Source organism: Malaclemys terrapin, chromosome 7 (genome assembly GCF_027887155.1).
Source record: "Malaclemys terrapin pileata isolate rMalTer1 chromosome 7, rMalTer1.hap1, whole genome shotgun sequence".
Lineage (NCBI taxonomy): Eukaryota > Metazoa > Chordata > Testudines > Emydidae > Malaclemys > Malaclemys terrapin.
The window spans coordinates 79,300,620-79,327,930 of record NC_071511.1 but is presented as its reverse complement, the minus strand read 5'-3'; the positions used below and the strand labels follow the sequence as shown (position 1 = coordinate 79,327,930).

The 27,311-nt window shown below is 43.1% G+C and overlaps 1 protein-coding gene across 4 annotated transcripts in view; it reads left to right on the top strand.

The window, feature by feature from the left end:
* Nucleotides 1–1,356: 1,356 nt before the first annotated feature.
* RHOBTB1 (Rho related BTB domain containing 1) overlaps nucleotides 1,357–27,311 on the top strand; it is a 74,899-nt gene continuing 48,944 nt past the window's right edge. For 2 of the 4 annotated variants that reach the window (XM_054033909.1, XM_054033906.1), the window contains exons 1-2: nucleotides 1,357–1,452; nucleotides 8,945–9,045. The gene's annotated coding sequence lies outside the window, so the exon portion shown is untranslated. Of the gene's footprint in view, nucleotides 1,453–8,944; nucleotides 9,046–23,966; nucleotides 24,226–27,311 lie in introns of those variants that run through there. The other 2 variants (XM_054033907.1, XM_054033908.1) reach the window with 2 other exon arrangements.

The following is a 27,311-nucleotide window of genomic DNA, read 5'->3' as shown; positions in this document are numbered from 1 at the left end:
ATTTTCAGATGTGATTCATTAGTGAAAAGGACAGACAAGGTAGGTGAAGTAATATCTTTTCTTGGACCAACTTCCGTTGGAAGAAGGTAGAAGCCTTTGAGCTCCAGAGCCTTCAGGGGAAGTCATGCAAAACCTCCTTAAAGCTACAGATTGAGATGAAGAGCATGATTTAGCAGATAATATCATTAAACACAGAAAAATATAGGCCCTGATCCTGCAATCAGATCTAGTAGTAAGGACCTTTGTGTGGAGCATAGGGCTCTGTCAGGTGCAAGTGTCCTTGGGAGGGAACCTTATAGGGGCAGAGAGGAACTTTCATTGCCTTAGGGCACTATCTGGCAAACACTTGCAGGTTTCACTTTTCTTACAAGCTTCTTAAAGTTTGGTCGTCTTTAAACCCCAGCTCCGGGAGTTAGGTGACTGTGAGCTCAGCTTTCCTTTTAAAAAAAAATTAAGTTCCTAGCCCAAATAGTTTCAATGAAAGTGAATCTTAAAGGATCACAAACAAAAGCAATAAAACAAACAAAAAGTAGAATTATTCTTCTAAATCTCTTCATTCCAACCCATTTTGGGGGCAGTCTGACTCCTGATTTTTAAACCTTTGGAGCTGGTGCCTGCACTGAAAGTTACTGAACATGGGAGGGGAGGAGATATTTTGGGGAAGGAAGTGGGGAGAAGTTTCCTTTGGCTTCTCCATTAGGAATAAATGGATTAGTTGAGGCTGAGCAAATCCCCTGAAACAATTACCCTAGTGACTGTTCTTGAATTAGTTGCAAGCAGCCTATTTAAAGAAGCAGAATAGGATTTTTCTGGCCTTTAAAATTAAGATCCATGTTAAATTCATGACAATTAGCTGACAGAAGGGGTGTAAAGCTCTTTGGTGCCTGGCACTTCCATGACACTCTCCAGCCAAGTATTAATTAGCGATCACAATTAACCTTCTCAGAGCTGCTGCTGGTGCAGACAGACAGTGAGATGGTTTTGTCTAGACGCTCGCCCCTCTCTCATGCCCCCAGGGGAAGGGATTGCCCCAAGCACCAGTCTTTCCCTCCCTCTCGGCAGGGCGGCGTGGCTAATGGGGGCAGGTCTGACCAGAACCCCACCAGCCCTGCAGAGCGATCGGGGACTGAATGCCGGAATAGCGGGGACAGGGAGAACTCAAGAACCGTCCTCAGCTCAGGAGCAAACTCAGCTACTGCAGCACCAACTGTTCTGCCAAGAGCAGCCCCGGGGCCAGGCGGCCGCCAGGGCACGTGACGGCTCCTCGCAGCCCGCCCCCGGGGCTGGTTGGCTGGGCCGCACCAGGCGCGCGGCGGTGGCGAATACTCCGGGCTCTGGCACTGGGAGGTGCTGCTGTGTTCGCAGCTTACAAAGGCGGCTGACAGCTCCCGCGCCCCGTGACTCGCCGCCGCCCTCTCCGCCTGCAGGTTGCATCCAGACGCCTCCTCGCAGGTGAGACGCGGGTTGCGGCAGCCTGCTTGGGACTGGGGCTCGGGTGCGGAGCTAAGCCAAGCAGGTGAAAGGCGGCAGGAAGCGAGCGAGCCCAGCGCTGAGTAGCAGATCCCTATATATTTCTGGAGTTTAGGGGGATGTGATGTGCACCTATGGAGGGACTTCCCGCTGATCCCCGTCCCCGGGCAAAGGGAACCCCGGGATAAGTGATCTCTTGAACTTTCCCTCCGCACAGCTCAGAAATATACTGATCTCTGGGAGCCCAGGCTGTCCGAGTGTATTCGTACTTGCACAAAGCCCCCTTGAGCCCTTCTAATTTGTTCCATTGTATCCTATATTCATCTGAAATAGACTGTGTATCTTAAAAACGGTTCAAAAATGTATTGAAGACAACTAGTAAGAATGGATGTAACCAGCTGTGATAGATAATAGCTAGGAATCTAGGAAATAACTTCTTGTCTTAAATGGGCAAAGAGAAAATATACAACAGACTTAAGGAATATTTTCAATTTATTTAGCCTATTAGTACGTATCTAGTATACAGTAGGTGGCCTGTCTTCGAAAAAGAAATTTATTATTTAGTTCCACTTTCGGACTGTTTTCTACTCTTCCTTAAAGCTTTCTGTTTTCTCTATTCTCTAGAAGTCAGTGGCTTCAGAACAGGTTGTTGTTTTTCAAACAGGAAAAGTTAAAGCATAAATCTGAAAAACACTTTTTGAAAGTATCAGATGCAGGCATAAGCAGACTCAGTATGAAATATGAAAAATGGAAAAAATGGTAACTTACATTTTTTGAACTAACCTTTAACAGTTTGTTTTGCAGTTTACTATTCTAAAACTGGCTTAAGCTAAATTAACTCTACTGAAGTAATGTATCTTGAGTTTGGAGTGAAACGTGTTTAGTAAAGAAGTATCCCTGCGCACTCGAGAGGTGGGGGCAGGAAACTTCGTCACAGTTTAACTTCTGGTTCTGGACAAAACTGTGCCAACTTTTCAATAATGTGAATAAACTTTGGTAACTCAGCTGAGAAAATCAATAAACATTATAGTAATTTAATGTAAATATACATCTTGCTTAAAAAACAAAGTATGCATTTTACTATGAGTTTGTGACTTAATGTCAAGGTTTCTTTCAGCGGTAAAGCCAACAAATCAAACAATGTGGCAGCATTGTAATATATACTAATAATTATTCCACTATAAAACAGCACATTTGAATTTGTCTTAAGTACTTTTAGTTATTCCAGTTAAACATTGTTTTAATTATACATTAACAATTATTAATGACACTGACCTCTGACTTGATTAGAAAAAGGGAATGGTTTGTGGCGGGCACTCCCATATTATATTTTTTTAGCTACTACAAATGTCTTGCAAACTCAATCATCAAAACTTAAACCTCTTCATATTTTGTTTCACCATATTAGTTAAGAGCCACCATAATGGAAACTAAACAATCTTCTAGGTCCTCACACACTTACAAATGTGTGAAACTCAGTAAATTGTTTTAACAGCATGCACAAAGATAATGCGAGTTTACACACTACTGGAGTAGGTTTCAGAGTAACAGCCGTGTTAGTCTGTATCATCCGAAGAAGTGGGCTGTAGTCCACGAAAGCTTATGCTCTAATAAATTTGTTAGTCTCTAAGGTGCCACAAGTACTCCTGTTCTTCTTACTACTGGAGTAGCATTCATTGCATAAACAAAAAGGGTCTGTTTCTGCTATTTTAGAAAAAAAAATGTTCAAAGCCTAAAAATGTTGATGGATCACTGCACTATTTGAATGAAAGATCCCACAGGAGTAGAGGGCTGGCTCAAAACTTTCAATAATACCACTCAAAGAATCTGGGGGAAAGGTGAGTACTTGACAGAGCAGGTGCACAAGGGATCTCTGTGCTGTCCCCAAATAGAATGCACGGATGAGTTAGTGGAGATCCAGGGTTACATCTATGAGTATAGAGTAGAAAGTTCATTTGCTCTGGATAAGGTGAAGCCTTGTCCTGGTGAGTAAAAGGATCTGTGCTATCAACTGCTACAGAATCGGAGTTTTCATTTTATACATACATACACACACACACCCTCTACCACTTACAGTTGTGACAATAATCTCCCAAACGCAAACTTTCTTCCTGAGTTTGCAAACAGACTGATCCAAATCAGCAGTTGCAGCTCACAGCTTTTCAGGGAACTGCAGCGTGAAATCCACAAGACTTTGGTCAGTTTCACCATTGCTGTGCTGAATCCTACTGGCAAAGAAACTATCCTGAATTATGTCAATTTAATGCTGCTGATTCTTAGGAAAGTTATGAGCTGCAGAGTTATTGACTAAGGAGGATCTCGCTCTCTCTCTCGATGGGGGACAGAGGAGTAGAGACCTTCTCTTCCCTCCCCTATTCTTAGGAAGCTATGAGGAAGAAGAAATGTAGTGTTTATTCTCTCCTCTTGCAGCTGTCAGTAGGTACAAGAATAAAGAGGCAAAGCTCCTTCTTACAGGAGCTATGGGGGGGGGGGGTGGAGCTTCAAATTTATAAAACATCTAATAGCCAGGTGTGGATATGAAAGACTGAGTCACTGTGCATGAACAGCATGTTGGTAGAAATCCCAACATGTTCCTGTTTCCAAGTAACTGGATGCAGGGGAGTTGGGCTTCTCACCAAATGATTGTTGTAGAACCTTGTTAGTGGGCATTAGGAACCTCTGTGTTACATGTAATCAAATATGTGGATTTGGGTATTCTTTTTATATTTTATTTGGAAAGGGATCCTCAGTTATGGGCACAAATTTTTAAAAATGAAATCCTGAGTGGCAAAGAGCCAAGTGGTTTTTTTTGCAGGAAGTAGTTATCCCCTTCTGGATCAGTATAATGAACTATTCTTTGAAATTGTAGGGGAGAAATACAGTAGATAACGATTAGATTAAGCACTACAGTGATAACCACAGATTTTAATTTGCCACAGGTCTGGAATATTAAAGCATAATTTTTGCATTTTTAAAGGAAATGCCAGAGGAAGGGGCTTCATTGACTTTAGTGGAGGATCACTTTTTCATTCAGTATACACAATTAGAAGATAACAATCTGTTGTCTGGTATGAAGAATTTAATAAGTGAGATCTTTATTAAGGATAGCTTGGGAGATAGTGATCACTTTTTAATAAGGTTCCACACTTCAACCATTGGAGGAATTTTAGGTTAAATTAACTTTAAAGGCAAAATTTGATTAAAAATAAAAGTATTAAGCAAAATTGATAATTGTTTATAATCAAGGGTTGCTATAGATGAAAATTGACTAAAGCTTATTGAAGAGGTATTACAGATGGCACAGGGAGCACATATAACGTTCCAGAAAACGTAACTTGTCACCTATACACATTGTGCGTTTTTTAAAATTTGGATTAAAAAGTAGATCCTATGGATTCATTGAGTAAAATTCTGCAGAATTGTTAGTTTGATAAGAGGAAAAACATAGGAAATGTAAACGGTATTTTGTGGATGAAAAATAAACCCTTTCAACACATCCAGCAGGGGGAGGAAAATTAGAGGAGAAAAATCACAGTGAGGCTTTCCTTGTGGAGTTACTATTCTTCCATCAAGGGAATAGTGCATAAGAGGCCAGGGGCCTGCCCACAAACCCAGCATGTCTCCCTTGTCTGAGGAATCTTCCAGAGGCCAGGCATTCCATACAGAAACCCTCTGCATCAGTTCTGGCCCTATTTCCCTTGGTAGTGGCTACCTCAACTTAGCTGGCACAAGATCCACAATTGAAAGAAGATTCCCCAGGGACAAATGGGCCACATAACACATCCCTAGCTGAATTATTTCCCATCATGAGCTCTACAGAGCCCGGGGGGTGGGCGGGGGAGAGGTAAGCCACATGCCTGCCTGGCTACCCACTCCGTTGTCCAGCCTACTTCTTTTCCTCATGCTGATTCCCAGACTGCAGAGCACCATCCACGGGTATTGCTACCACAGAAGGGCAGAGCCACTGCTTCCATACAAGAAGGGAATATCTGTGGATCTTGGAAGCAGCATGAGGTATAATATTAAGAGAAGAGTCTTTATGTGTAGGGCTGTAAATGAGAAAATCAGAGGACAACAATGTAAATAATTATTTATTTCCTGAAAAAGAAATTATGAATGAGCTAACTGTTTTAAGAGGGCAGGCTTTGCACTTCTATTTGGGTCAGTAGAACCTTGATAATGCTTCTATGAAGAATGTGTTTGTGGGTGCTAATGAGGTCAAACAGGAGAAAAGATTGCTGAAACAGTGATAAGCATGTATTTAGATAAGATAAAAGCAGATGACACACTGGGCCACATCTACAGGTGATATGCATTCAGGATTGAGCGGAATCAGTAACAATCCCTTCTTAAAAGGGAAGCTCTAAGAGACTGGAAATTAGACCTGCAAGTCTGACATCTATATTAAGGGGGGGAATATTCATAGCTTAAAGATGCATTTACAAAAGGGCAGTTGACTAGGTGTGACAACTGTCTGATAATTCAGTTGCTGAGGTACTGATGCATGCACAAGTGTTTTGTGCCTTGTTTTTGTTGTTGGTTGTTTTTGGTTGGTTTTTAAATAAGGGAAGCATGTTTGGAGAAGGAACTTAAAGAAACCTAGGATGAAGTGTAGTTGACAGAATATGGGGGTTCTGGGCAAATGCTGCCACCTGAAAGAAGGACAGGGGACTGGACTCGATGACCTCTCGAGGTCCCTTCCAGTCCTTGAATCTATGAAAGGCAGCTGTGGGAGAAGGATATAAAGAGCATGTCAAAGGAGTGTCCTGGGTGGTAGAGGAAGCAAAAGGAGATGAGTGCAGAAGAGTAGAAGAGAGCTAAGATATTACTCTTGGGGGGGATTCTGCAGGACTGCATGCCCGCAGAAAACGCCCACCCCCCCACCCCACAGTTTTCCTATGTTTCGCTGCAGAAAACGGCAGGGAAGCAAAGGGAAGCCGTGTGGGGGAACAGGACCATGGGTGCAGTATTTTGCCCCCCTCCAAACAGAGGCGAGGCATGGGGGCATATGGGGTTATATGCCATTCCCTCCCTCCTCCCCCATTTTGCAAGCAGAGAGCTGCACAGTTGATGGAGGCTCTGTCTCCACTACCCTGACTTTGTAGCTGAACGCCACCTCCCTGGTCCTAGTGCCAGTCGTGCTCCCCTTCTGTGTGCTGGGAGCCTTCCTGTTTTATATTCTGTGCAACAGTGAGTGCCCATGGTGGCGCTGAGTAGGTGGGGTGGGGGAATGAGGGAACTGTGGGTGGAAGAGGAGGGGGAGAGGAATGTGGGAGTGAGGGGAGAGGGGATGGAGAAGGAAAAAGGGAAATCACAGGGGGAAGTGGGAGCCCAGCATGCGGCATCCCCTTGGCAGCAACTGTGGCTCCTCCGTTAAGCAGGTCCATCAAACTCTCACCCTGGCAAACCCTACACCCGTAAACCTGGACCCCTCCAACGAGCCCCCCACACCCAGACCCCCACCCCACTAATCCCAACCAGCTGCACCTGGACCCCCACCCCTTCAAGCTCTATTCCCCTCTGCATCCGGACCCCCCCCCCCCCCCCGCTAGGCCCTCCACACCCAGAACCCCATCCCCCCCCCCCCCCCCCCCGAGCCCCAACCACCTTCACCTGGGTCCCCTGCTGAGTCCCATTGCCCCTGCACCTGGAACTTTCCAGTGAGCCCCTGTGCATCCAGATGTCCTGAACCGCCTGCCCCCACATTGCCCCACACCTGGATCCCCCTCACTAAACTCCTCCACACTTGGATCCTGCTAGGATAAACCTGCCCACCCACACCTGATTCAGAGGGGCAGAGTCCCAGGGTGTTTGTGGGGCAGGCCCAGCCCTTGCACTGTGTCAGGGTCAGGTGCAGCCTCACTGCCAAATCCCTGTACTGGGGGAGGTGGGGGCTTCAGGGTGATCTCCCACCTCAGTGCAGCCAGTGGCCTGTGCTCTTGACTGCCATGCTGGAGCCACATTTATTTATTGACAAATAAAATTTGCAGAATCTTAAAATATTGTGTGCATAATTTTTAATTTTTTGGCGCAGAATTTTAAAAATTTTGGAGCAGAATTCCCTCAGGAGTAAGATATGGAGGAACTTTATCTGTAGACAATAGGTATCAGTGAAGGGTTTAAGAGGGGCCAAATATGCACCTCAAAGAAGCAAATTTAGAGTAGAGCTTTGGAGAGATGGCAGGATTGAACATTAAAGTCAAGGAGTCATGAGAAGGAGAGGTTGCAGTACACTGCACAGTTGGTCTACATGAGATTATTTGGAGGAGTGGTGAGATGCCACTAATGCCACTGCCAATAATACACCAGTGACATCTAGCTATATACCTAACTTTCCATGGACACAACCTATGCCTTCGCAAGCATGTGACTTGCCTACAGAAGATGAGCACTTGGATCAGAAACAGCTGACTCAAACTTTACCTAGACTGAAATGTTGCAGATTAGATAGTTGAAATGATTAGAAATATTAAGCAAGCCTCTGTCCTTTCCTTCTATTAAAGAGGCCTGCCCTTTATATCCATTTGTCAAACTGGTACGAAGCCTCTGTTTGACCCATTGAACCTTCGTAACTGGGTAGCATTGGAGTGAAAGTGATGTCTTCTATATTTAGTCTGCTAACAGATTTTAATTCTTCTTCCTAGATGAGATTCTGGTGACAGTAATCCATATGTTTATCGCCTCTAGGCTGCATTTCTGTAATTCACTGCATCTAGGGCTAAAGATGGAAGAAACGCAGATGCTCTAAGAGCTTGTGTACAATCAGCAGCCTATCTCTTCAGAGCCAAATTCCAGAGAAGATGAGACTAATATGGTGCCTTGCCACCTTTGGGGCATGATGCCAAACCTCTTCTTTGAGTTAAATATATAGGCACCTTACAAAGATGTGGATAAAGCACAGAATACTCCATGAAGTCCACTAGAGATTGGCCTATAAAAATCTAATTACCTGTGCAGCACTTTGATGTTACAATGATGGATTCCATAGAAAATACTAACATGGAGTACATACATCTTTCTTTTGATTTGATTTAGAAATGCAATGTAATGTCACTAATTTACATTGTCTAGCCTCTTCTCAGTGCTGTTACATCAATAAATATTCCATAGGCAAATCCAGAGAAAAATATACTCCAGAGTCTAGATGCTCACTTCATTGCTTAGTTCCCACAGAAAGCAAATTTGTTCCAACAGAACTTGAGTGTGTTAACCTTCAGGTCGCATTCCAAAGCCCATCTGTTTACCACTGGTTTCTTCAGCGCAGATGGAATGAGTGGTTAAAGTGCTTTAACATTGACATTGGGTCAACCTGTAATACTGAATGTGTTTGAAAGACTGTTTATTCACCTAGAGGAGTGAACAGACATATTTTGCTAAGATAAAATTAACCATAAGAAAGGTCATTAGTATTGTATATGAATATTATTATTTTAGTGTGATCATGGTAAAAGTTATGGCATTCGTTTTTTCTTAGGAGAACTACAGTAAAGAAACGCAGGAAAAGTTGTCTAACACAAGTTCACTTTCGAACAAGCTGTTACAATGGATATGAACACTCTTTTCTCTTCTGGTGAGGTGAGTATAGACTTATTACCAGAAAAAAGTAACTTCTCATTTCATTTATCACTACGTCTGTTACAATTACCTTTAGGTCCAGCAAATCCTTGTTCAAATGTCTTAAACATAGATAGATCCTATGTTGGAAAGCTGCTTATACCAAAAAGTTTAACTGAAAGAAACAAACAAACCCCAGAATCAATCATTCTTGCATTTAAAAAAAAAAAATCAGAAACTGGTATATTCTAAATTCTTCATTAAATGAAAAAAAAAATAGATAAGGGTTCTGCATTTTTGTGAAGTTAGCACAATAAACAGCTTCCCAAGTTTAGTGGCTTTTGACCTAGGGTAAAATTTTCAAAAGCTCCTAAATCCCATTTTTGAAAGTAGGAGTGCAGGGTGGGATTGTCCACTGAAATACTTGCTTCCTTGCAAAAATCTGCAGAGGCATGTGATGGGCATGGCCCCAGGGTCAGGACAAGCCTGGTATCTAAATCCACACATGCTCTCTGATGCAGCCACACCTCCCTGTACAGATGTGTGTTCATGGCTAGAAGCAATCTGTCAGAGAGGTTGGGAGGGAGGGGAGCCAGCCAGCACACGGGAGCAGATTAATGCTGCAGAAGATACATTCCTGAATAGGGAGCATTTGCGCACTGAGTCAGTAGTTGGCACATTGTTCACACTGTGTTTATATAGTCTGAGCTAGTCAACCAAAAACACCCTCTTCTGTTCCTAAAAAATTAACAAAACAAGATCATTTTCAGTCCCTCAGTCTTCTCTATTTGTTATATGTTCAGAATGAATAAACAAATATATAGTATATAAAGAGATTTAAATCATATTCTATGTATATTTGAGCACAACAGATATGAATAGAACATTACTAAAACATGTCAGGAGGGAAAATATTTGAATTCATACAGGACTGTAAAAGAATTCTGTGCAATAGAACCAAGACAATTAACTTTTATATATTTATATCACTTCTTTTGTAAGTGAAAAACTTCCACAGGGCATCCAGCACAGGAATGTGTCTAGGGGTTATTACCTTCAGGGAATTTTACACAGACACACACAACACTTGATGTGTTCCCATGGCAAAGAAACTGCTCTTCAAGAGTATTTTTATAAGCCCTAGGAGTAAATAGTCTCTGGCAGAAATGATGAAGCAATATAGAGTTGTCAACTTGGTAATATTTAAAAACTGGACACTCCAGCAGGAGTGCCAGAATCTCTCCTACCCCGCCTTCCCCTCTGCAAGGCCCAGGCCCTGCCCCACCTCTTCCCCCAAGACTCCTCCCCCATCCTCCTCTATCCCCCTCCCCCACCCAGGTCAGGAGGGACTTGCCTGCTTTGCCAGGGCTAGGAGCTGCAGCCATCCGACGCAGGTAGGAGGCAGCCCCAGCTGAGTAGGAGCTGGGGCAGGTGCCTTCCCACCCGCAGTAACCAGACTTTGGGTGTCCGGTCAGTAGATCTGAGCAGACACTGTCAGGTCCCCTTTTCAACTAGATTTTCTGGCTGAAAACCGGGCACGGGGCCACCCTCAGGGTGCATTCTACCAGAAGCAGGGAAATCCAGCATTCAGGGCCTGATTCAAGGCCTACTGAAGTGAATGGAATTCTTTTCATTGTCATCAATATGCATTGGCTCAACCCTCAAATTGGTAGCTAAAATCTAACCTTAAAGCCCCAGAGAGCCCCTCCCAGCACATCCGTGGTGACATTTTTATAGTTAGAAAATATAAATTTGTAACAGAGTCTTCCTGTATGTTTTGAAATTCCTGCAAACAATATGTATTTTTATACATGTATAACATGACAGTATGAATTATTATTAAAATATCATAGGAGCCTTCTCAACATTATGGAATTAATTATCAAGGTAAATTAAGGCAAATGGTTCAATTAACAATATCAAGTTAGTTATTATGGTGCTGCAAGGGAGAAATTTGTAGTAATTTCTCCCTTCCTATAAAATTCTTTGCCAGCTCAAAGGATCCTACTAGATACATACTCATTGCTGGGTTCTCCACTCCATCCTCATTTTCTGTCTCAAAAGGACTTCTTGGTTAGCAGCGCAAAATGTAGAAAAATATTGCTTTTAAGCAGTTTATTTTCATGAACTGCTTGTCTCAGAGAGCAGAAATAGTCCATTTACTCATTCATATCTTTGGATTTTACTGTTTGTAGAGCATATATCAAAGATTACATTTTATACAGAACATTAGAGTTACAAATTCAAGCACTCAGGTCAGGAAATATCAGAACTATGTTTTTTTGTGCAACCTTATTTCTGGCCCTTTGCAGGCATGCATTACAATGTAGTCTTTAATTACATGATCACATTCTATGTTATATGGGACCTTTGCCTCCTTATGTGTACAGGACCAGTTGTGAAGTTGTTCAGTATTTCTCTTTATGCCCCATCATTCGATGGATAGCCCCAGGCCTTCCTTACTGCATGCTATCCAAACCCAGTACTGAATACAGAATTAACTTCTTCATGGGCTTTTCTATGACGCTTATAGTATCTGAGCTCACAAACAAGATTGAATTTTATCTTCACAACACCACTGATAGGTAGGGGAACAATACTAACCCCGTTTGACAGATGGGGTGTTACCAGATTTGCCCATTACTTTGGGGTATGCTCATTTATTCGGGTTACTCCTCTGGGGAAGGGGGTTCTGTAATCCTGTCAATGTACTGCTTGTGTCACTTGTGTTTACATATGGAGCTCTACTTCTCCCTTCTGCAAGTCCCCTCCCAATGGAGCTATCCTGCAGGACCTAGGGTCCCTAGGGGTGGGTTACTCCCACCCCAGAACCGGATGAACACCCACACGTACATTAACAGAGCAATTCTGAGCGGACCGGGTCAATCAGCACTGTCAAGCTGACCCCTTATATATCTCTGGACTCACTGGGCTGGAGGAAGCAGCACTTTCAAGCTGTTACCCTTATGCGTCCCAAATTTAGCACGTCCCTATCCCCACTCCCTCAACACAATTGTACTGGCAGTAACCTACTCGATGAGCAAACCCCACAGTATTTTGGGCGCTGCAGGGATCTTTAGCTTAGGTAAAAGAAGCGTTGCTGTAGAGTGAATGGGGGAAGCTAAAAACACAAAAGAGTAAAGTTCAGCAAGAGAGAGAGAAGCAACTAACTTAACCATAGAAGTTATTTTTTGAATAATAGTAGTAACTACACAAGGAGGACTAAACCAACATAACATACATAATTAAAGGTTAATACCTAAGGTAGAAAGGAAAACAGAGAGGGGGGGGTCTCACCCACTCCATGAGGCTTGAACTGGTCGGGGTTCCCAGATGATGGTGGTAGCTGAGGGTTCTGAATGCTGGAGACAGGCAGAGCTCCCAGCACGATCAGTCAGGAGATGGAGTTCCAGTGGAACTGATGCACAGTGTGCGTCTAAGCATCAGAACCCTGACTAGAGGGTGAGTAGGGATTTTTGTAAAGAAATTACAATGATTCAAGGGAGAACACTAGATTTGTTTATAGGTAAACTGATGACTCAAGGGTTTTCTTTAGACTAGACAATAGGAGCTGATCACTCTGGGTTATGGGTGGTGTTTTCTTCCAGGGAGCTCACAATGCAACTAGGCTGCTTCAGTATTTGGATATCAATTAAGGATTCATTACTAGAATTGGTCTGATAACTGCTGAGCTGGGTGTGTGTGCAGGCGTAGGTTCATTAGCATCTGGAGCAGAGATTTCCAGGATGCAGTGCTTCCCTGCTTTTTCTGGTCCCAGAATTCAGTGTGGTTCTCTGTTCTCCATTCTGTATGTAAATTGAGATGTCTTCCTGTCCCATCTTTCATGCAGATGAGGCTGGGGGAGTTGTCTTTGCTCTCCATTCTGTATGCTAATGGAGATGTCTTAATCTTGTCACCCTTGTCAGGAGGTGTCTAGGTGTGTCTCCCAACGCCCTTCACTGCTCTCTGCAAGTTTTCTTCTTCTGATGGGTTTTGGTTTAAGCAGAGGCTGGGGGGTGGTGGTGTCTTTCATGCGTCTGGCTGGATACTGCACTCTGGTTCCCCAGGAACACAGAGGTGTCTGGTATCAGGGGAACTAAGGCACTGAGAGACAATGGTCACAGGTTTTAAGTGTCCAACTAACTCTTGCATCCGAAGAAGTGAGGTTTTTACTCATGAAAGCTTATGCCCAAATAAATCTGTTAGTCTTTAAGGTGCCACCAGACTCCTTGTTGTTTTTGTAGATACAGACTAACACGGCTACCCCCTGATACTCAACTAACTCTGAGTATCTGAATAACTGGAAGCCCAACTCAAGACACCCAGCATCTGAGATTTTTTTCCCCAGAGGCACAGTATATCCAGAGCTCTCATTGATTTTAACTGGGATTGTTAGTACTCAACACTTCTAAAAATGAGACACTAGCAATCTCAAGTTTGGTATTCACAATAAGAGGAGCACACAGTTAATGGAGATCTCTGAAAGCCTGGGTTTAAATTGCTTGGCTGGCATGACACAGGACCCATTTCTCCTGGGTCCCAGACTTAACCATTTATTCGAGAGGCTGGGCATACCTCCAAAAGAGCCTAGAATCAGAGATGCTCATAGCTTTCACCTGGATGGCACTTCCTGAAAAGTCCAACTCAGACTTACGGCCACACATGCATGCTTGATTGCTTCCTTCAATTTCCCTTCAGTCTGAAAGGAAGATAGCTCACATTCTTTGCTGCAGTCCGGTGGCCCTCTCATACTGCCATTTGTTGCAGTTCTTGTGATTTCACAGGTTCCTTGCAATAGTGGCACACCCCAGGCTTGGGTCTTCAATCAGAGACACGTCTTCCTGGCTGTGTCACATGCATGCACATTTCTATGCAGAATTTGGCCCTAAATAACTAGGAATCCATGGAAACATTTCAACAAATCCTTTTCAGTCCTCTTTGGAAAGTGACACTGGTCCAAATTTATCTGTGGGGCAACAACACTATCTCCACTGGAAATACACCAGAGATGAATTTGACTCCTTTAATCCTCCTTTTTTTGTGTGTTTACAATAGTGGTTTCCACTAGCAACACTATAAAGTACTGTCAACATTTCTCTTACAATAACAGTACAATAGTGTTTCAGCCATAGACATGAATTGCAGCTAGAGACCTAATGTGAAAAATAAATGCATTTCAAGTATTTTAAGTCAGAGAGTGCTGGAGGGGTGGGGGAAAGTATTTGGTTTGCACTTGTAACTCAAATATAGCTTAGTAAATTTTTGCAGGCAATTACTGTTCCTAACTGTTTGTTTGCATTTTTTGTCCAAATCTATCTTTTTGTAAAGAAAAGCACCTAGTGATGTTTTTGAGATTTTTAAACACATCATAAAACATACCTGTTCTCTGGCATTTTTGCCTGCAGGGGTGGGGCAGATGGTGCTATTAAGAGTTTTTTTTTAATATTTTCAATGTAGCTAACTTATTTTCGGTTTACTTCTGGGGTTTTTTATACTGAATTTGGAGAGTACTGTAATGGGCTTATTTTTATAAATTCTGTAACTTTAGGAGTAAATAACTAGCATAATACAGAGTAATGTATCAGTGTGACTTCCAAGGACTGACTAGTAAAGGAGCAATGGTGCTAGAGCACTTATTATGATTTGGTTAAAGATCCCTAAGTACACAATTAAATAGGAGACCATAATTGCTGCAGTAATGCTTCATGCCTTAATGTGGAGCTAAGGATGGAGCTACCCAATTATGGATAACACTCTCTCCTTCCTCTGCCCCCACCCCCATCATCCACATGCAAAAGTAGCAGAGTACTTCTCAAACTCAATCCCTTGCCTAATCTGCATTTCCCCCACTTTGGAGATGATGATGAAGGCAGCACTGCAGAGCAGTGGGGTCTTCACCCAGCTGTCAATAAAATTTGGGGACTACATAGATGTGCACAGTGGAAGAGACATGCACTTGGCTGATGGCTACAAAATGGCAGCATCAATGTGGGAGAGAAACAGTACCCTTTCTGGTAATTATACCTACCCATAGTAATCAGAAGGGGGGGAGGATAGTGCCACCATGCATACACAAAAGTACATTCTTTGTGCACAAAACTTACAATCCCAGCCTCGCCTCCTCCTCTCTTCCTGCAGCAGATCCATGGGTATTACTGCAGCCCCAAGAGTGTAATAACCTCTACAGCTCATGACACAGGTGCAAGAATGGCTCGGAATAGAGAGAGTCATTTGCATGAGCTCCCCAACCATCTCCACAGCTCCCAGTTTTATTACAGGTACACAGCACTTCCACCACATTGGCTGTAAGTCAGATCCCTACTTCATAAGCTCAGGACTAAGTCCTGTATTTTAAGACCCTGATTTAAATGTGTATATATAGTAGCTGTAGAATAGCTGACCTGACAATACATTATAACCAGCTGCCTTAAATTAAAATCAGATCTAGACATCTAAAACTTGTCTGACCTTACCAATTGGCTTGAGCAGTTTTTCTTTCATACTGTTGTCCCTTTGGTCTGAGTGGTAAGCCACTATTTGGAGCCTTGGAGGAAAAGAAATTGGTACAAGTTAGGCATTTCTTAGGTGCAGTTGTTTTTATTTACAGTGAATATACACAAAGTTTTCTTGCTCACAACTTCCAAGTCTGCCTTTCCAGCGAGTCATGTGCCCCAAGGAGCTTATGATTGTTTCTCTTGCTGTCTTTTTCCTCTCACACACATACAGCTTGCCAAGCAATCTTAGTCCCTGCATTTGCAACCAGTCCCAGGGAAATCCCTTAGGGCTTAGGCCACACAGTTTAGCCCTGTCAATTGCCTTGGGCAGTAGCTTCAGTTGTCTCCTGCTATCTCTCCCCATTAAGAGGCTTAATTGCTTCTTCCATTTAGATTGAAAAGAAGGGTGGCTAGACTACCCATCTGCTTTAAGCAGGCCTATAGATCAATGACTCACTTGATGGCAGCCATGAACATTTTCCAGCATAACAATATGTTATGTTTGCCATAAAAGATGGCATCCTTGATTTTAAGTTAATATTTCCCCACATCAAACAATCTGGTATGCATTGTATACCTCTCATTTATCTCTGGCAGAAGCCATGAAAGAGCAATAGTGTTAGAAATCAAGCTCAAGAGACAAAGCAATAGTGTTACAAATGAACTCAAGACACTGAGCTACGCAAGAATACTTGCACAGTGCTTGCCAACAGTAAACTTAACAGGAGTACTGCTAGAAATTTACACAGAAAAATGTCTTAATTTAATACTAAAGTTACAGTGCAGCATTTAAAACTGCATCTCTGCATCAAAACTGGCTACTTCCACCTTTTCATGTTCTGTATGTATATATAATCTCTTACTATATGTTCCATTCTATGCATCTGAAGAAGTGGGCTGTAGCCCACGAAAGCTTATGCTCAAATAAATTTGTTAGTCTCTAAGGTGCCACAAGTACTCCTGTTCTTTTGGCGAATACAGACTAACAAGGCTGCTACTCTGAAATCTCTGTCCTTAAAATTCATATAAATGATTCAGTTTTGGAAGAACTTGTATAAGATCTTTCAGCTAAGGAAATGAATGCATGTTGTTGCAGGAGGTAACGTATGATTTTGTCTTTGGAAGTGTGTGATCTGAGGCTTTCACTACATAAGGGAAGTTGCCACTTGTGTGACTAGAGCACTGTAGATACACTGGGGCAAACTCCTACTACAGATAGGCTTTGCAAAGCAATGTAATTCAATGCAATAGCCTATCAAATTTAGCTCTAGTGCACTGTGTACATTAGGAGTTTGAACTGGTACACCGCTACCTCAATATAACGCGACCCGATATAACACAAATTCAGATATAATGCGGTAAAGCAGTGCTCTGGGAGGGCAGGGCTGCACACTCCAGTGGATCAAAGCAAGTTCAATATAACACGGTTTCACCTATAACACGGTAAGATTTTTTGGCTCCCAAGGACAGCGTTATATCGAGGTAGAGGTGTATAACCAAATCAATGGAATTAAACTGGTGTGAATCTCCTTAATACAGATTGGGTCTTCACTGGCTGTCTAATTTGGTGCTTTGAAACATCTTCACAAGTAAGATACCCAAAGGCTATGTCTACACTGGAATTGAATGACAAAACTTTTGTCTTTCAGAGGTGTTTAACCCCCTGCCCCCTGAAAAACAAAAGTTTTGCTGCGACAAGTGCCAGTGTGAACAGTGTGTTGTCAAAGCTAACCCCGCTCGTTGGGGGTGGAAGTTTTTTGTCGGCAGGAGAGCCAATAAACAGCGGCTACAGTGCACAACTTTTAGTGGCGCGGCAGTGGTGACAAAGCTGAAGTGTAGAGAGCAACATAGTAAGAGTTTCAGGCTTAATTCTAAATACAGAGACTCTTCAAAGGTTAAAGCCAAAATATTGCTTCTTGTCTATAACATATCAAGGGTGTACAGGAGATAAATAAGGCACTAGAGAAATACTTTCATTGTAAACAATTTAGATAAACAAATAAATGCAGCACTTCCATTAGGAAAACAAGTGAAAGGCACCAATGGAACACTGATACATTTCATTCATTAAATGTCATAATCTTGCTTATTTCATTCATTAACAAAATATTGTAAGAGTTGCATGGTGTGACTGATACCTCAGATTTTTTTAAAAATTAAATATTAGAGCCTGATCCAAAATCTATTTAAGTCTTTCTGTTCATTACAGCAGGCTTTGGGTCAGACCCTAAAACATGATGGGAAGCTTTTATTTCAGCATACTGTAGCCTATGATGCAGAGTTGCTGTAGAGTAAATCGTATTTGACTAGGCTGTTTCTCAAAGATTAACAAAGTTAGACTAAGCTGTCCTTGATTCTACCATTTAATCCAGCACTGCTAGTTTAGTATACTGAAAATAACAAGATATGGTTATCTGCCACTCTTCTTACCCTTAAACAATGATACAAAGCCCATAAAATTAGTTTTCACAGACCATTCATTCCCACCTCCCTCCCTTTCATATAAAGAGTTCTATGGGATATTTGTGCTAGTGATCTGTATACAGCATCAGAATACCAGCAAGTCCTGGGCAGCAATGGCATGCATATGTAGAGATTTCTATCTAGTTCCATGTGTGCATGCCTGTCAACACACTTTACCAGGAACACTCTTCAAGAAATATTTCAGTTTTAAAATCTTGTACTGACAATATTTCATATCCATCCCCCTGTAAAGCTAGGCTCTCTTAGTACAATGCATTCATTTATGCAGGTCTGAAGAAGAAAATGAGTGCATTTTAGGTATCTCTAAAAATTATCTGAAAGAGCTTTTCAAGTCATAATATTGTTGTTTTTAAAGCACAACATCTTGAATCAAGGGTTAGAAGAAGGACTGTGTTGCCCACTGGGAAGCTCCCCCTTTCCAGTAATATAAAAACTCCCAATTCCAGCCCAAAGTGATCCCAAAATATCAGCCCCTTAAATTTGCCACTGGTATGGAGTGAATTTTGACCTACCTGCACCTCTGGCTAGTGTAATTATGTGGGGACAGCCCACATCAAGGATGTCAAGGGAGAAGGAAGTGCTTCTCTAAGAGATTGTTCTTTGTTCTTTTCTTTAAGAAGACATCTATTAGAAATTGCTTAGAAGTTTGGAATGTTTAGAAGAGATCCTGACAGAGATGGATTAGTGAACAAAGTTCAGAATAGATGGTAAAAAAGTATATGATAAATGCTATTTCTTACCAGCACTACATATGGGATAGATGAATGGATAATAATCTAGATACAAAGTCAGTGGAAATTCTGCCCGAGTAAGAAAGTCACTGGGATCATAATTTCACATATATGTAGCCATTAGAAGTGCATGTTTTCCTGTGAAATGGTAATCCAGAATTATTATAATACATCAGTGCTGTACACATCATTCCCTGGACAAGAATAGTGCTGAAAGACAGACTGGGTAAAAGAAAAATTTTCTTCAAAATTAATTTAATTCTTCTCATGCTGGCAAGCTTTAATTATTGCATTAAGCATATTATTAGACTTATTTTTAGTTAATGTAACAAGGAATACAAGGAATACAGTATTCCAACAGTTTTTATTTCATAATACAGTAATAAAAATATTAACGCAATCCGACATTCTCATACAATGAAAAGTCACTGAAACTGTTGAAAACGTATACAATAGACATCCCTTCCAAAATTTAGAATGGCCTCCCTGTGCTTTGGTGGAACTGCTTTCAAAATTGCTCCTAGGCAAATGGCAAAATGACAAATGTTTTGAGTGGAAAACACTCAAACTAGCCTGATGCTTGTTACTCAGAACTTGAACTAACGTGATCCATCAACTAATAATGCTTGCGATCATCCAGTGTCTAAATGGCCACGGCATGAACACAAAAATTTCTAACTAGAGATTTTGTTTAATAATTACAAAATATAAAAGTGTGGTGCTATGCAGTTTAAAAACTGCAGATATTTGAATGAGCAAGTAATAGAGCAGTATAAAATACAGTATTTTATTATGATATACTGGCAGATGGACAATTGATTTGGTACAGCACGGCCTCCATCTTAATCTCTTAAAAATAATAGAAATCAAAGACCGTGCTCACCTGTTACCCAAAACACCCAGTACTAATGCAAGACTAGGCCATACAATGTATTTTCTCCAGTGCTTTATCCAGTCTAGTTTTTAAATGAGATGAGCAATGTCTCTTCCACTGCTTCTCTTGGGAGACTACTACATAATGCATTCAGCTGTTCCTCTTGCTGTTCCTGATATTCAGCCAAAAATGTTTTTTGCTTAATTCATTCCATTATTCCTAGTTTATACTCACTTGGACCACTTTAAACTACTTCTCTTCCTTCTCGGCACCAGGTTGTGCAATCCCCTCAGAAATAGATGGGACTGGGGCAAGTAAGAACTCCCCAATGTACAGATTGGACATTTGGGCCCTGGGTAAGTGGTTAAATCAGCCAATTCTGTATGAGGCGGACTTCCCGGGGCTAACTACTTGGCTCATGGCAAGCCCTACTCATAGTAAGACAGTCTCAGGCTTATTTGAATCCCAGTCTTTATTTAGAAATAAAACAGTAGGGGGTACTTAAGAATTGGAATGTAGAAGAGTAGATGGCAGGAGGAGTTTTGATGGCATAAAAGATGTGGGTAAGAGGAATTGGGATGTAGTGTCCCCCCCGCCCCTTTAAAGTTTGTTGATTAAATGAGAAAAAATTCGAAGTTGGCATGCTAGAGGTGATTAGACTAACATTTAGAGCTTTCTTAAAGCACAGCCCTTTGCTACAGGTTCAAAACTGCAGCATGCACATTCTAAGTATAAACTATAGCTCCAATAGTATCCTTTATCAAGACAATGTGGTGATCGGAATGGAAAACCAGTGGAAAGGAAATCGAAAGTCTCTTCAGAGGAAAACAGTGGCACTTTGTTTCATTGATACTACAGTTCCAGTATGAATCTGAGGAACTATTGAATTCTAAATCAAGTCATCACAATCTTGGACTCTATTTAGAATTTACTAAGTAATTCCTAAAAATAATATGGTAATTGTTAATCATAAATTGCAAAATGTACTATTCTTTCAGAATATCAGTAATGCAGCTGGGCATAAATGGAAAAGACGTATGTGTCACACATTTTGATGTCTCTGATAATTGAAGGAGAATTTCATGTTGTACTCGGAAAATTGATACATCTGTATCTAACCAGGTTACTTCGTTTTGTAATCAGTTGAAAATAGCTATTGACGTCACTGAATAAAAACAGCATACTTAGATCAAATGCTGAGCTCTGTCCTTAGGACTCCAATAAAGGAGAAAATTCAGACTGCCAGCAGACTGCATGCAATACAGAACTGTTTTGAAAAGAAGGCTAATTGTGAATGCGTAAGCATTTGCTGTAGGAAAGACAAAGTTCTGAATACAAACCAATTGATACAAAAGGTGTATTGGTAGGAAATGATTTGAAGGATCTATGTAAATACATATATTAAACACATTTAAACAAAATCCAGGACTTTCATTCTCTTTATAATTTTTTTTAGTGGATAAAGTCTAATGGAGAATGTATCAACCTATTACCTGAACATAGGAAGAAGAGATGTGATTAGTAATGATTTTGATCTATCCACATAGTTAAAGCCTCAATGCCAAATTGCAAAAAAGTATCATAAGTAAAATTACACCGCTCTGGATGCCAATTAAGTAATTTTGCTCATGTACTAAGACTTCCTGTTCATTCCCCATACACCTTGTATTTGTGAATAGACAGCTAAGATGTAGAACAGATTCCCCCACTGTTTTCCTGAGGGGGAGAAGGGATTTAGACAGGGCTCTGCCACCTCTCAGGTGAGTGCTCCTAGGCTTTGAGGGAGACCCACCTCATAATGTTCCAATCTGTCCTATTGAAGTTGTTTCACTTTAATATTTAATTATTCAATTATTGAAGTAACTGGGCCAGTGAAAGAGTTAGAATGACTAATCTAGTGATTAGAGCATTCACCTGAGAGATGGCACATCCCTGTTCAAATCCCTACTCTTCTTCAGGAGGCGGGATTTGAAGAGGGGGTCTCTCTCATCCTGGGTGAGTACCCTATCCAGTAGGCTAAAGGTTATAAGGGAGCTCTTCATTTTGGCCCCTACACACAACTTAGGTGGCCAAATGCCAATCTTCCCCAAGTTTGTGGATCACAAGCAGAGCTAGGCACCTATCTCTATGAGAGGGTTGGGGTTTAGCACATTCCCCTCTGGATGGCATCTCCTATTGGGTAGCTTAGGTGGTTCGGCACCTAATATACTGGCTTTGTAGATTGCTGTCTAAGGCATGTATCTCTTCCCCATTCATAGTTAGGCACCTCAGCTCCTATACCCAGACTTTGTGGATTGGAGTGTTTTTCCTGTGATTTTTCTAGACACCTGAAAGTTAGGTGCTGCAATACTCGGTGCTGCAACACCAAAGTCCCTTCATGGATTTGGGCCTCAGTGTTTTTTCTTCAAGTCCCAGCTACTGGAGTAGTGTGACTGTGATAATTTCAGATTTTATTTCAAACAAGTAACTGTCTAGCCCTTTGCAGAGAAAAGGTTGCAAATGTGAACCCTATAACTCAAAAAAACCCAAAGGCAAAAATTTAGTTTAAATCTCATTTTAAGGCAGTTTCATGATTTTTTTTATTATGACTCATGATTTACCATTTGGAGTTGACTGCAAGTCCTTTATATTTGTTTACACTTGTATGATGGTATGTAGGATTTAGGCCTCTTTTTAATTCAGGCTCTTTCTTTACCATTTGTGTCAGGTACCGAATTGGGGCTTGTCTACACTTTAAAGTTTTATTGTGAGAAAGTTAGTATGTGAAATTAAAGCACAGTAGCGATTCCTGAATAACTCCATGTGTAGACAAGTCTTTAGTAAAGTAACATCATTAATATTTGTAACATTTCATTCTAGTCTAGGACTACAGCTTCCTGTGGTATGAAATTGTAGACTATGAAGCTGCTTGACATAACTGTGCTCTGTCCAAAAGTATTATAGCCTGACTGGTTAATGTGAGTTTGGTTTCTGAGCATTTGAAAAATGTAGTTCACTAAAGCCAAACGCAAGTATTGTTAACCTATTAAAGTATAGAGTCTTTGTAAAAGGAGTTTAGAAGCTGTTCTCAAAAACGGATTGTATCATTATTAGAGGGCATTCCATTTCCATTAATCTCCAATTTGCCATAATAGATTGTCTCCTTTCCCCTAGTAAAATTTGCATCAGCATAGAGAAAGTGTCATTTTAGCTGTAACAGTTGTGCATATGCCTGTTACTAGGAGCAAGTGTTGGCTGCATGCTTGTGGAGGGCAAATAATCAGCTTTAAGGCATAAGGGCCACATGTTAGCATGGTGCCTTCTAGTTTTGTAACAACAATCATTTCCCATTAACAGGGTCTTCCTGAGCTCATTACGTTGTCTCGTTTAGAAGTGTACTTGGTCCTGCTTCTGGACTGGAAATGGACTAGATGACTTCAAGAGGTCACTTCCAGCCCTACATTTATATTATTAATTTTGATAGCCTCAAATTTAAACTAACCAATTTACTATAGAGACAAAGTGGGTGAGATAGTATCTTTCTTTGGACCAACTTCTGTCTAGTGAAAGAGACAAGCTTTCGCTACAGGGAGCTTGGTGTAGCTCAAAAGCTTTTTTGTTTTTAATCTCCTCTACCTTGCCTCTCTAATATGCTGGGACCAACACTGCGAACAGTTTACTATAGACTTTTAATGCAGGAGTGACATGTTGATTAAAAATTAAAGGGGAGAGGTGTAGCCAAAACATCACACCCGATACTGGTAAATTCAAATACGAAATGATCTGGTGAGGGCTAGGGCCCGTCCAAAGAGCACGGAGACTTGTACTCTATCTATCTATCTATTTATTTACGTGTTTGTGCCTTACTAATGCTTGACCTTTTCAACTCACGTGTGAGGAAAGGACATAGCGCGACCTCCCCTGGTTAGTAACGAACCGGGGCATAAAGCTACAAACAAGATCACCTCCTTGCATTTAAGACGGAGGGGCGTGTGCAGCGCTCCCAGGGGCGGTGTTACACAGAGCCCGCACAATAAGCGGTGCTGCAGGCTCACTAAGCTGGAACGGGCTGTGCGGTTGGCGTGCGCTGGTTGCGAGATGCGGCTGTACGACGATCCGTGCTTGCAGCACCCAGGCGAGCCTGGTGCCGGCCGGCTGTTGCTCCGCGGTGTGGGTGCATGCGCCCGGGAGTTGGAGGGGCTGCTGTGCACGGGGGTGGCCCTGGCGGCAGGTTGCAGGCGCTGGTCTCTGGAGCGCCTCCCTCCTCCCTTACGCACAGACACCCGGCCCTGTTTTCATGAATGAAATCCAATGCTCCGCTATAAATAGCACGGAGGGTACAGACGTCACCAGGACTAGAGTGGCGGCAGCTCCCGCCGCGGAGCGAGGAGCTTCGCTCCTGCCTCAGCCTCCGCGTGGGGCGGGCTGGGGAGGGAGGAGCGGGTCGGGAAGTGAAGCGGCGCGCGCCCAGGCCGGACAGCAGCAGCGGTACAAAGGGGCGCGACAGCGCCATGCTGCCTCCCTGCAACGCCGTGCTGGCCCCTAGCCCTGCGCGCCCCGCCTGAGGAGCAGCCGCCGCTGGGTCCGTCTGTCCCCCCCGCCCAGCCTGAGGGCGGCGAGGCAGCGCGGCCCCTCCCGGGTAGGTGCCGAGTCGCCCCGCGCGCGGTTGCCCTAAACTTCTCGGCACGCGGAGCCTCCCCACCCGCCCCAGCGTGTGCGAGCAGCGGGCTGTGGTCACAGCCTGGCTGGCTCGGCGTAACGGAGCCTCGGGCTGCAGGGCTGGCTCGCTCTTAGCCGCTCCCTGCGCCTGCCCACGGCGGCTGGCTGGGGCGGAGGCAGGCCGGCGCCGGGAGGGAGCCCCCTTCCCCCCCAGGTGCACGGCGCCCGGCGCCCTGGCAGCTTGGAGCGGAGACGGTGCCCCATATAGCAGAGGGTCCTGCCGCTGAGCACGAAGGGCTCGGCGGGGCTCTCTTTCCCGCCAGCGCTCCAGTGTACGTGCCAAGCACAGGCAGAGGGGTGCAGTGCGCGCAACACCTGCTTGCACTTGGCACATGCACTGTAGCTTGCTAAGTAGCCTAGGGAGTGAAGGGTGGTTTTGTTCTGCTGCGTCTATGGAGTCTGTTGTGGGTTGCTGTGACAACAGCTAGAGGCTGCCATGAGGGGCTTGCAACTCACAGAACAGATTATTTGGTGTCTGATCTGGGAGAGCCTGGTGGGGGGAGAGGTACCACTATAAACTGATTGTTAGGTTAACAGTACTGCAGTTTGTCTACAAAGTGTGGCAGCAAACATCCAGACTAAAGAAATGTCCAGTTATTGAACTGGTGCAAGGTAGTCACGCTGAGAGTTCACACTTGACTTTTGTTGGTCAAAACACCAGCTGTGTCTTTGGAGCTGGCCTTACACAACTACTTATTAAACAACAATATCCTTGAAGTTCTACATATGGTTACAGAGAGAACTACAAAGTGATGCCAAAATTTTTTCAATGACTCTGTTCATCCTCCGCTTGTGTACAATTCCAGGACATTCAGCTGAATCAAAGCCTACCGTTCAGCCTGAGGTGGAAATTACTTTGTTCAGTGAGCTCTCAGATATTTATCAGGTTCAGAACTCTTTCTAGGAAAAAGGCTTTTGGGGAGAATCCTGCCAAATAGTGTGAGGACTGGAAAACGAGCATGGACTATATTCAGTTAAAGATTAGTAGAACAGAGCATATTAAATGTGAGGGTGTGTGTGTGGGGGGGGGGGGGGGGGGGAATACAGTATTACCCATGGAAAGAGAATTGGTTAGTTTCTCCATTATATTTTTTGCACTTCCTGTATGCCTGGTTCTGCAGTCATTGTACATGCAAATTGCCAGTAACCTCATCAGGAATTACATTCGTGCTAGGGATGCAGATATGGGCCTATTAACTTTTTTTTAAATGCTTAATTGGTGAACTGAGTGAATTCATTCCCCATGAGCTTAAATATTTTGGGGGGGAAAAAACAACTTGGGCACCTCTACCAGCTCTGGTAAAGTTCCTTTTGCTGCTTCAGGATACTGTGTGTGGATCCCAGAATGGAAATGACTTATAGTCCAGTGCACATACTAGAGGGGGGGAGACCCTGGATCTAGTCTCCCTGCTCCAGTCACTCTTTCTTTATACAGAGTGCAACAGTTTCAGCTGGAGAGATTGAGGGCGCACCACATCAGAATATCGCATGGCTCAGTGGTTAGATCACTCTCATGAGATGTGGGAGACCACTATTCATATTCCTTCTCCACATCTGGCAGAGAGGGAGGGAACTGAACCTGCATTTCCCACATCCGATGTAAGAGCTCTAACCACAGGATTAAAGGTTATCAGGTGGACGGCATTCCTCCTCCAGCCATTTTGTGTGGAGTGAGGCAGGCGCCAAAATCTCTTCATGGATCCCATCTTTGGGTCTGTTACCCCTTCACAGAAGTAGGATTTGGTAGTGCAGCTGCTCTAGGCCCTCAGGACCAGTGCTGACACCTCAGGAGCTTAATCATATCCTTTCCCAGAGCTCCAGCCATGTGGGCACTCTGGTTTACAGTTTACCACGCCAGGGATATGTGATAGTCGAAGCATCTAACTCACAGATTTTGCAAAGGTTTCTACCACAACTACATTTTACTTAGCACAAGAAATAGACAGCTCTAGTTCAGAGGTGGGCAAACTATGGCCCACGGGCCACATCCAGCCCTTGAGTTCCAGGGCGGGGAGGCTAGCCCCCGGTCCCTCCCTTGCTGTTCCTCCTCCCCCATAGCCTCAGCTCACCGTGCCGCCAGTGCTCTGGCCTGCCGCTCTTGCATGTCTGTCTGAGAGACCCTTTCTTTTATAACCTATGCTCCATTTTGTCACATGATCCCCCAATCACCTCCTCAGGTGATCAGTTTTCCAGAAGTGATCTGTTGCTTAGGTACCAGCTCAGGTCGACTGACTGGTTCTTCTGGGTGGTAGCCAATTCTTTGTCCAAGGGTGCTTCTGTGTGAATAGAGGACCATCAAGGTTTAACAGCCCTCCATTGTTAGCACAGTGTCACTATCCCTTGTAGGTTTCAGAGTGGTAGCCGTGTTAGTCTTGTATCAGCAAAAACAACAAGGAGTCCTTGTGGTATGCCAACATTTTTATGGCTGACTTAGAACAATGTTTCCTCAGCTCTCGTCCCCTAGTGCCCTTACTCTGTTTGCACTACATTGATGACATCTTCATCATCTGGACCCATGGGAAGGAGGCCCTTGAGGAATTCCACCAGGATTTCAACAATTTCCACCCCACCATCAACCTCAGCCTAGACCAGTCCACACAAGAGATCCACTTCCTGGACACTACAGTGCAAATAAGCAATGGTCACATAAACACCACCCTATACTGGAAACCTACTGACCGCTATACTTACCTACATGCCTCCAGCTATCATCCAGACCACATCACACGATCCATTGTCTACAGCCAAGCTCTAAGATACATCCGGATTTGGTCCAATCCCTCAGACAAACACCTACAGGATCTCTATCAAGCGTTCTCAAAACTACGATACCCACCTGGTGAAGTGATGAAACAGATTGACAGAGCTAGAAGAGTACCCAGAAGTCACCTACTACAGGACAGGCCCAACAAAGAAAGTTAACAGAATGTCACTAGCCATCACCTATAGCCCCCAACTAAAACTTCTCCAGCGCATCATGAGGGATCTACAACCTGTCCTGAAAGA